Source organism: Perna viridis, chromosome 7 (assembly GCF_037379345.1).
Source record: "Perna viridis isolate PV_CMFRI_1.1 ecotype Kerala chromosome 7, ASM3737934v1, whole genome shotgun sequence".
Taxonomy (NCBI): domain Eukaryota; kingdom Metazoa; phylum Mollusca; class Bivalvia; order Mytilida; family Mytilidae; genus Perna; species Perna viridis.
The window spans coordinates 22,632,745-22,644,648 of NC_142451.1; positions in this window are offsets into that span (position 1 = coordinate 22,632,745).

Sequence of the window (11,904 nt, forward strand, 5' to 3'; positions counted from 1 at the left end):
CAAATACATAAAAACATAAACAAATGCAAACATCGGGGGGATTGTTGCTTTGTTACCTTATCAAATTTTACCGAACCCATTTAAGTCATTTTTACAAATAAATGTGAACCTTTTTTATGTATAAAAATAAAAACACGCATTCACGATAAAAAGAATTTTACAGAATGGATGGAAACCAAACATTTATTATATCTGTCAAATGTCTATCAATTAGTAATTGAACGGTGAGTTTTCCCGCTGTTATTATAGTTATAAATGAAAAACATCATTGAAAAGTGAAAGCATTGTGAATGGATGATAAGCAAGAACATTCCTAGAGACCGCCCTTTACTTATATCAATGTTTCATGGTGATCAATATATAATCATGGGGTGGTTACTAGGTTATTTGCATGCCTCTACTAATAAACACATTTTGTCACATAGCACCTATCGACTTGCATAACAAATTCATACCTCATGTTTTTGTCATTTCTGTTGTTGGTGTTGTTCTCTATTTCATTTTGTTTGCATTTTAAAGATAATCCTAATGTAGACGGTGCTTTAAAATTCAAGTGGAGATGTTTTTATTCATAATTTTAGGCCTGTACTCACATTAATAAAAGCAAAATATACTTTATTGTAATTGGCATTTTAGTGGTCATCCACTAAAGATGATTGATGTTCCTATGTTCTATTTTATTTTGTTTTTGTCTTATTTCCAATTACGATATCAAAGTTTTATTATGACTTCACTTTACAAAAGCATAAACACTACTTAGTATTAAGAAGAAGAAAAAACAATTATAATTTGGATACGAAAGATAGTTCAATGGCTTTTGTATTTTTGAATGTCAAAAATTTATAAAGAATGAAGTGATCAAATTTTAATTATCTAATTTTGTGATTGTGATATAAAATAAATACATTATTTGATGATACAAAAGAAGACAGTTAGCTGTTGTCTAGAACTAAATGATGTGTGCTGGTCATGTTCAGTCATTTTTTGTCAGAATTTCGGACTACTCTGGTTTTATCTTTTTCATAGCATTGATATTTTTTTCCCGGTGACTCCAACCTTTCTTTTCATAATTTCATTAGATACACTTTAAAATGTTATTTTGGACGTTTATTTTTAGAAAATCCTTGTTAGACAAAACCTATGGAAAATTTAGAGAAATCATTTTCCCTCCAGAATTCCAAATGCTTATATTTCAATTACGAGCAAACTGACCCATCTATTTTTCTTCTTACATTGTTCTTCCATGACAAATCGTAAAAGATTTCACAACCCTTTGAAATTCGTGTTATTCTTAAAAAGAATAGCGAACATCCTTTAGAGATAAATATTTATGACGTGTATACGTTTTTGAAGTGTATGTGTTTATTTATAATCATTAATTACCTCCTTTTGATTGAATCGATATCAAACTTTGTTTTCCTTTCAATGGATTAATCAATTATAATAAACTACATTGACAAGTTTAATATTATGAAGCGCATATGTCTATTAGATGAAGATGTTCATGTTGCTGTGTTTATTATATTACAATCAGAACAAAACCAAATTGAAAAATGTTTAGGATATTTTTGTTTTGTGTTTAGAACGATTCTTTCAAACACAAAAAGCATAAAAGTAATAAATGTCTAGTTTTTTTAGTAGTTGATTCACTTTTCATCAGGATTGACGTTTGCTTTTTTATCAATCAATGTCAACCCGAAATATGTATCATAGAAATTAAAACAAATTGGACGGCATATTTAACCAAAGACAAGGTGATGATAAAGTCTCATTTGTGAATAATACCGCATATTTATGCAATTTTTATTTGTTTGTCCGTTCTAGAAAACACAATAAATATTTGTATGTCATTTGTTTAATTTGTTTAATTTGTTAAAAATATTTTCACTGAATACTTCGATTGATCAAAATATAATTGGAACATCCATGGCTTCTAAACTCGGCTGTTATCTTAATAGTTATAGTTTTCCTTTCGATGTTTGTTTTAAACTGAATATCCAGTATAGTAATTAAAAGAAGAAATCATTTGGACACAAAAAATGATCACTCACCATTTATCAGAACTTCACTCTAAATTAATACATGAAGGTCCTGGTTTTAAAGTATGACAGTTATAGTACAATTCGAAAAAAATGTAGCTTTCCCATAAGAAGAAATCTACAAACAAAACATATATTTTCAAAGATATAAGAAGAAAGAATATGTCATTTTTCAAAGGTTATAAACCAACATTAATACGATTGAGTGGCTAAGTTCAATTATATAGAGGATGACCTAATTATGAAAAAAAAACTGTTTCAAGAATGTGAACATTATGTTTTACTGTATTTCAGCTAGGTATTTTAATTGGAACAATAATATCATCATCATGTGAATTCGACTTTATACAATGTAAAGGACAAATTCATCATTACCACGTTTTTACCTGCATTTTGTCTCTTTCGTTTGTTTTGTATCCATTATTGCCTGTTTGATAAGGCCATTAACGTTGTTGTAACAAAGATGTGTAAGTGTAATCACTTATTTTTCTTTAACATGAATATATAGATAATTTGAAGTATTTACACAATGGAGAAAACCTTCGTTTATGCATTCAGAAATAATCGACTTATTAATAACCATATAATATGTTTTACAAGCCTTCTTTCACGTAATCATCGCTCGAGCCTGACGGATCTTAGGGCTAATAACTTGACTGCGGGATGATAAAGCATATGATATAAAAATGTTATGTAACAATCGATATTTAATATTTAATATGAATTTATTCCCTAAACATGGAGTTTTTCCCCTAGATGTTGACGCCATTTCTTTCCAAGAATAAGACCCCTAAAAAGCGACCAAAAAGTTCTAAATGAGCAGAATATATGCGTTTCGGAAACTTCAATCAATTGTTTTGTCCTCTTACTACAAGAGTAATCAAGGACACCAAGGTTATAGCGATAATCAAACGAATAAAATCCAGGGACAAAGACCAGACATGGAAAACAGACATATACAACTAAAATCATACATACAAAGTAAAAAAAAGTAAATGAGCAACTCGGACTCCACTAAAAACTGGGAGCATGGACCAGGTGCACCGGTAGGATAAGCGTCCTTTGTTTTTCTAGAAACATCCGCCGAGTTGCTCATAAAAAGTCAAGTCCGGGGTAGACAAACGAGGAAAGGAAAACTATGACCCGTTGAATAAATCAGTTTTCATGGTGCTGATGGATACACTATAACGATCCACGAGTTCATGATGACGACCATCATGATCATGATCATGATGCAAGAATGTTCATGTCTTCTCAGTTGTAACGGATTCAAGTCTCCATAAACACAATGAGCCGTTTTAACATTTGACGAATAATTTTCGTTGACTTTTAGGCCAATATGCTTTCTTGTTGCCCACACACATTCATGAGGTATGATCGTTCTTTCATCGTCGTATCGTCGTCCTCATGTCTGGTTTGACTACTTGAGAAATAAATTTTCCAATATGACAAACGGGCTTTTATTGTTATAGATAGTTCACATATTCCAACGAAAATAACGCCAGCAAGGCAAATGGAGGATAAGGTCTAAATTTGTGCTTCTCTTTTAAAAACTATATTTCATTCGTGTTATTTTACACCTTGAACCTCAGCTATTGTATTTTTTTACTTTATATGTTGTGTGCGTAATTTGATCTCCCGGGCTTAATGAACATTTGTAGATAATACAACACACAGACAAATATCTTTTTGTATACTCTAAGAAGAGCAAACACATTTAAGGATATCCGAGCCTTTCTTGACTGTAAGACAATTGTGTAGAAGTGTAGACAATATAATATATAGATGAATCTGTCAGCATTGTTCTTGGAAATTGTTCTAACAAATAGCTTGCAACCTATTTAGAACATTTTGGCTTCGGGCTGATCCCCATATTTATATTAGGAAAAATCAAAGTAGTTAACCTTATCACAAATATTTTTAAGTACAATTCGTTCATAAATAGAAATAAGGCCATTTTGGCTGAATTAAAATCAGATCATATTTCTTCTACATGAAATTGTGTTTACTTTATGTCATGACTTAACTATTAAAATGCATAGCACGGCCTTCATCAAATAATACAGATCAGCAAGACCGGTCCAAATATAAACAATATGGCGTCCTACCATGTGCTTTGGATGAACTGTATGATATTGCATCATATTACATTTAAAACAATCAATCTACAAATACATTACACAAGAAATTTGAAGGGGATGACATTAGAATAGTCGACAAAATAACACGGACATGAATAAAATCAAATTGTACACTATTAGAAAAAGTCACTCAAATTTCTGTCCCTAGTCATTGACAATTTAAACTAATCCTTTCATAAAATTTCTACTTAGCTATTTAGCCATTTTACAACAGCACCTAGTTTATTATTCATCAGTGGTAAATTTGTATTAGAAGTTGATAAATGTATATACATCGTATAAATAATCAAGGGATTCGAATATTTAAAGTGATATATATAAGGAAGCAAGAAGATCCCAGTTTATATTTAAAATATCTGTTATATAATATTTTAATCTATATGTGCTTGATACAGGGAGCCTGGTTTGCTTTTCATACATCGGGAAAATATGTGCATGATATAGATATATACGAATTTCATTAGAATGGAATTTGTATATTTTGAAACTGTTAATTTAATTCAACTGCTGGAGGACAGTAAGTCATACATCTCTGGCATAATTACTAGTATTAGCAATAACTTTTTATTTTAAACACACAAACAAAATACAAACGCTTATTTTCTTGATTTGAAGGTGGTATTTGAACTTGGTGCTACATTTGGCTTTTAATATTGTTTTATTATAGGTTCTCCATATTAACTAATTGTGTTAGATACATATACTCCTACTCACAAAGCATTGCAACATTTATATTATTCGATATTGTAATATAGGGTTATTGTATGAATATTGGTGAATATAGTCCCGAGCAGAATATTATATTGCACGAGCTTGCGAATGCAATATAATATTCTGCAAGGGACAATATTCACCAGTATTCATGCAATAACCCCTTTATTATATATAATAAATATTTCAGTTAACATTATACTAATTTGTTGGATATAATGCATTTTACAACGATGTATGTGTTTTATTGCACTAGTTCAAATATTATGTATAATAAATACATCAACTAGTGCAATATGAATTTATGATACGTTTTGTGCACTTTACAGTAGATTTCCTTTTTCTGTTTGTCTATAAAGACTCCTTATCTGTCAACATTTAATACGGCATTATTTGCCTCCTCCTGTGGTATTTCTTCAAATTCCGCATTTTGTAAAAAACTACCAATATTCAGTTCAGCCATTTATTTAGCAGACGATAACAGTGCAATAAATTTAAAAACATATTCGGAACGTCTCCGATTTTTTCCAGATACGAATGAAACTTTGCGTGCAAATATCGGGATAGATTGCATGCTTTGTTGCCTATTGATTTCAATAGGAAAATATTTATTACTATATAATAATAATAATTATAAATAAATAAATTTTCGCCATGGTAATTGAATGTTTAGAACTAATGAATCAATAAACTATTTAAAGGACAATATTGATATTGAATTATTTGAAATCAATTAAAATCAATATCAACTTGAGAAAACAAATTCAAAACACCCTTATTAAAGTTTCTATGTTACCTTACATAATTATACTGTGGGTATCTAAGCTGCATATACGTATATCTTACAAGGACGATAACCTTCTTTACTACAAAGGGAATTTTAATTGAGTTGTTCGAAAGGGACACTAGTAACTATATGTAAGGATACACTTCTTTATTGATAATTTTGATTAAATGGTAAGTTGGTTATTGCTGCAGCTTTATTTTGACGCAGTTGCTTTTCTACCAATATTCCTAAGGGAAAATCTATAGCCTTATAATGGAGATAAGTAAATGAGCTCTATGATGACTTTTTATATAGTCTTTAAACTCTAAATTTGCATGTACATGATAACAAGTTCGTTTTACATTAGATATAATTTCATAAGACTTTCCAATTGGATCTTCATTGTATAAGAAACAGATTCATACTTTAATGACATAAGTTAAGTACACCAAATTTGAAGGGATTGTTAGTCTATTTGTTCTAAATTCGATTCTAACTTAACAGAAAGACGAGTCTTAATATTTGTTTTCTAGGTAACTTACTGAATATGCCACGTTTGACCTTTTTCTTTGCACATGCCTAAACCACAACATATAGACACTCCCGCCACATGTTTGTTAGAATATATTTCACTTTACGTTATGTTTCCTCCAAGTTTGTTGTATCTAAAAAGACGAATAACTGTGAACATTATATTGGTTCAAAACAATATCTTCTAATCAGGAAAGATAGAAGCAGTACTAATAAATCATATTTTAGCAGAGCAGTGACCCCTTGGAGAGCTCAAATAGTACATTTACCGCTAGATGTTAATTTTCAACTTATAATATGCAAAACTGTTTATCAATGACAAATCAATACCGATTATTTCACATTCCTATACTTCACCTATTGAACCCAATATTAAATTATAAGAGGCTATTTCAGTACCTCGAGATTGAGGACTAAAAGACTAAACCACATGACTGTTCTTATAAACACTCTCCACTCAAATAATATCATTCCGGTTATGTCATTACGAGAGATTTAAACATCACCAAAAACGATTCTCTCAGCGAGATCCTTAATAAAGGCTACAAATACTGTGAACTATGCTCTTCAATCGATAATTATACCTTTACAGTTCTTACGGATGCCGTGTAGAACTACACAAGAAAATGGATAAAACGAGAACAAGAGGATATTAATTCTCTGTCAGAATGGGTACAGTCTGCGAGGTCTTTGATATTGAAACGTTTGATAGTGTCAAGTACTCAATGACTGTCAACGCAACACATGACTCCGACGTAGCAAAACCATTGCCTTTTATACATTACAAATATGTTGTACCAGCTGTCAAAATCCAAAACAGCATTGCTTTGTCTGCAAAACATCCGATGTTTATAATCAGAGGTAGACGTGGACAATAATAGCAGTAATAAGACCGATAATACCACTAGACTCTCTCCAATGTAAGGTTAGTGGAAAACTAAACATATGTTCTATCCTCTTTTGGTCTCTACCAAAGACAATTATAGTGATCTACCGTCTATTTATTGGATCCCTAAGCACAAGAATTCATACAAACAAAACATCATTGCTGAAATTGCTAAATGTACCAACAAATCTCTTTCAAAACTTTCAACTTCCATACTCTTAGCTGTCAAAGGTCGTCTACAGTCCAACCAAGACACATGTGAAACCTGCAGTGGTATTAATTTCAATGTGGATCCTAAAAAATTCGAAAAAATCTTCTAGAAACCCTCGATCGATTCAAGATGATTATCTGAATACAATAGCGATAAAACATATGGTATATAAACACTCAATACTTTTATTCCCCATACTCAGTTAAAACAAAATACATCGTTGTTACTCCAACAAGACGGTACACCTAGATACAAATATGTAGATTCCTCATACTTTGTAAAAAAATAATTCAAAATCATCTTCTAAATATTCCGAAGAAGATGTTTTCAAAAGGCTAGATTTTTTTATCTACAACATATTTGTACAGTGTGGTGGGCGCGTTTTTCAACAAACAGTTGGCATTTCAATGGTAACAAATTGAGCTCCCCTACTTGCTGACCTATTTCTTCACTATTATGAGGTTGACTTTATAGTTGATCTGATCATAGAGATGGAACATCGTTTATCTAGATCCTTTAATCTCAGTTTCCGCTATATAAATGATGTATCATCGTTAAACAATCCTAGTTTCGGAGACTTTTTTAATACATAGCATCTTCCCAAAGAACCTAAGATAAAGGATACTACAAACACTGTGAAATCGGTCTTAAATCTTGACCTACACTTAGAGATCGATGGTAAAGGAAAACTATTGACAAACCTATACGACAAATGCGATAACTTTCCTTTCATCTGTGGCAACATACTTCATATCACAACTCATACGTTACACCAGAGCTTGCCATAACAACGAAAACTTTTTGTATCGCGCTGGGCTTCTTACAAATAGACTTCTTGAACAGGGTTATGTTGCTACAAGATTGAAGTCATCTCTACAGAAGTTTTATGGTTGTCATCCTGAACTCTTGAATCGTTAAGGTGTATACATCTGCACTGTGAAAACTGATTTGTTCAACGTGTCATAGTTTTTTTTTTTTCTTTCCTGGGCTGACCCTGGATTCCGATAAGGTCATTTACTTTTGTTACTTTCTATGTATTATTTTGGTTATTTATTTTTTATTTTTTTTTTTTTTTTTTTTTGTGCTTGTCTGTTTTTTGTCCGCTAGAATCTATGTTCCCTAGATTACTCTTTTATTATCAACTTAAAGCCAGTATTCTTGAATAAAGGGTAATCGATTCATTTTTACTCTCTTACACCTGTATAAATCGTATTATTTAACCATGCATTATTTGCAGTATTCCCCTTAGATTTTTATTCACCCCAGCATACCATGATTAACCAGAATTATCAAAATGTCACTTGAGAAGAAGCACACATACCACAAAAAAAGAACGGATATTTTGAAACGAAAATGCACCAGCGTATAACCTTAATACAAAAATAATAAATCTTTCAGAAATCATCAAAAGGTCTCCAACCTTTACAAAACAAGATGTGATTTCTATATGATTTATATTTCATTGAACTGACATCATATGTTCATTTTACCAGAAGAAGTGACAGTTTATCATTTACTAACCAATCACTGCGCGATTGAAGCTCTTTCCCGAGATACCGAAATAGTATATGGGTCTTTACATGATAGAAATAACTGCACTGTCATCCAATTCATCTAAATGAGAATAAATAATAAACATTTGACAGTAACATTTCTATGATTTCATACAAATATTAATATTGAAATTGAATCCGTAAACTTGATGAAAAACTTGGCAAAACGTAACCTTATTTCTGGTCCGAATTACTAATGATATATATTTCTCAGGAGTATTAGTTATTATACATATTGCAGTAATTAAGTATAATTAATACTTATACACCTTTACCGTAATATATAGTCACCGTGTTATCGTTATTTGTTATGTGTAGCTTCTTCTGTATATTGTTTTTTCCTTTGATTAATTTCTTTTTATTATGATTCAAATCTTGAATACATTGATTTCCGTTTTGCTAGAGATTTGTCATAGCATATACCTTTTATATATATATATATATATATATATATATGTTAAATGCCGATAGCTCGCTATTGTACCTTACGGTTAACTGACTACATAACATCTCTGTAAACGTTACAAAGTATGGTATTGGAGTTTTAACAAAACTTTAGCTAGAGTGTTTTTGTTTTTCCTTTAAACCTTTCCGAACTTCATTCTCAGATCTTAAGGGTTTTAGTTTCATTTTTCATGAAAATTTCAATCCAGCACCAACAATATATCAATTAATGCCATTTGTAAGCATTTTACTTTCTGCATAGCAGCTGTAGCATCTAAACATCTGAACCATTGTACCGATGAGCATAATATTCCCTAATTCGGGAGGGTATTCCCAGATTCGGAGATTGGACCCAAAGCGTTAGCCTTTTGCATCAAAATGTGATGTAAAACAACGGTTTAAATCAATATTCAAAATGACAAGATGAGTATTCACCTTTACAATTTCATTATTTAGAAAATCAATGCACACACTCTTGATACAAAAAGAGATACTCAGCACGAGATAAATATTTATCTGATTTCAATTTTTATGAGAGGGGAATAATATCAAGAAAATTAAATTATCTAATGCAATTTCATATTATACGGGTGCACTTGGACCATGCTCCCAGTTTTTAGTGGGGTCCGAGTTGCGTGTTTGCTTCTGTTACTTTGTATGTATTACTTTAGTTACTTAATGTTTTTTGGTGTGTATGTCTGTTTCCAAATGTTTGGTCTTTGTCCCTGAATTGTTTTTTTTTATTTCCGCTAGAACCTTGGTTCCCTTGATTACTCTTTCAAATGATAAGAAACAGAAACTTATATTTCCATTTTGAATCTGCAGTTGAGAGTCTACATGGATTAAAATAGAAACAATTTACGAATTAAAATGCATGCAATTTGTCCCCTGATTTTACCATTACATGGATCAAATGTGTGCTTACTTTGTATTCTAATATGACATGATTCAATAGACTTTAGACCAAATCTGAAATTTAGAATTTAAACATTGAGGAATACTCTTGGCTGTGCTTCTCTTCTTTTAATTACAGTCCTTCTGGTCATGTCATTACTGGTGATTTGAATATCATTGAGAATGAACTCTTACGTAAGGTAGTTTACTATAACGCTTCAATCGGAAACATAGTTTCTAAACCATAATGGGTGCTGTGGAAGATTTTGCCAGATCATGGATAAAGAGAGGAAAAGACTACGATTGCACTGTATGATAAATATGTTATATGTTATTGTCCTTCCTTTTTAGACAAAGCTTCAAACAAATTTGAATTACCTGAATTGCCCTATCAAGGAATCGGGCATGGAAAGTGACACCCTGGTAATGCCCATACAAACGTATTACTTTTGACAAAGATGAAATCCTGAACAACCATTTGTACAACTTTTGCTGAATCGAGACGTTGTGTTGTTCTAGGTTACAAATCTACATATTTCTAAAACATCCACATCCACCTTCATCTCCTCCATATAGTGTTTATATTACGCTGGAGCAAGTACTAACAACGCTGATTTCCTTGAACATCACAAGTATCTGCGTAACAAACTCAAGAATCAGGGATATGAAGAAATGTGTCTCTTACCAAATTATTTTTCAGATATCAGTCTTTGGTGAGAAATACTTAATTTCTTTATAAACAATGTGTAATGATTACATTTTTTGTAAATTGTATGAAACTCTTGCAAGCAATTGCTATTTGATCACCACCGTTATGTTCACGCTGGAATGGAAGGAGGTTTGACCGCTGTAAAACCTAGATTAAATCCATTATTTTATTTGAAACGCCTGTACCAAGTCAGAATATTTGCGGTACCAGATAACCCAGTGGTTCAAACTGTCAAATTTGCGATGTAAATTTTTGGTCGTTCCCTCCGCTGGACTCGAACTCGTACTGCTGTGACATCTATGGCAACACCGCCTGCACAAAGTCCAACACCCTAGACCACTCGGCCAACTAGGCTAAATAAAAATATGGTTTTCGCTGGCCGGGTTATTCCTCCTCGTAGGATAAATCTAGGGCTGTAACTAGTATACGATGTATGGTAGTACGGGTCCCGCGGAGGGAACGGCCAAAAATTTGCATCGCAAATATAACATAACGATAAATTAAATAAACGTCTAAATATGTTAAACATCACCAGAAAATGGTAAAATTTAAATGGAATATTTCAAATATCTGATATCCTTCATCAGCATAAAAATCATAAAACTATTTGAGCATAAAACTCACAAAGTTCAAGATCAAAACAGATTCAGAAGCTTAATCGCGTACGTTGTGGGTGATTGTACCTTTATCAAAGGCTCACATAAGCAACTGATAAGGAGCCTGAATGAAAATAATAAAGGGGGTCTTTTTATCAAAATTAAAAGTAAACATTAACAGTGGAAAACAATTTTTAAAAACGTCCAAATATAGTAGTACGGCATATTGATGTATAGCAGGTAGTGCTGTACCAGCCTTCAACCAAGACCTAAAAATGAATTATTTTTCTCGTTTATTCCATCCGGAGAAGTTGTTTGTAATTTCTTCATCCAAAAGCTTTCCTGAGATACTCTTTTACATTGGATCTAATATGGCGACTTAGTGGGAGGTCTGGTTTAGGCTTGGCATTCTGTAGACCTAGG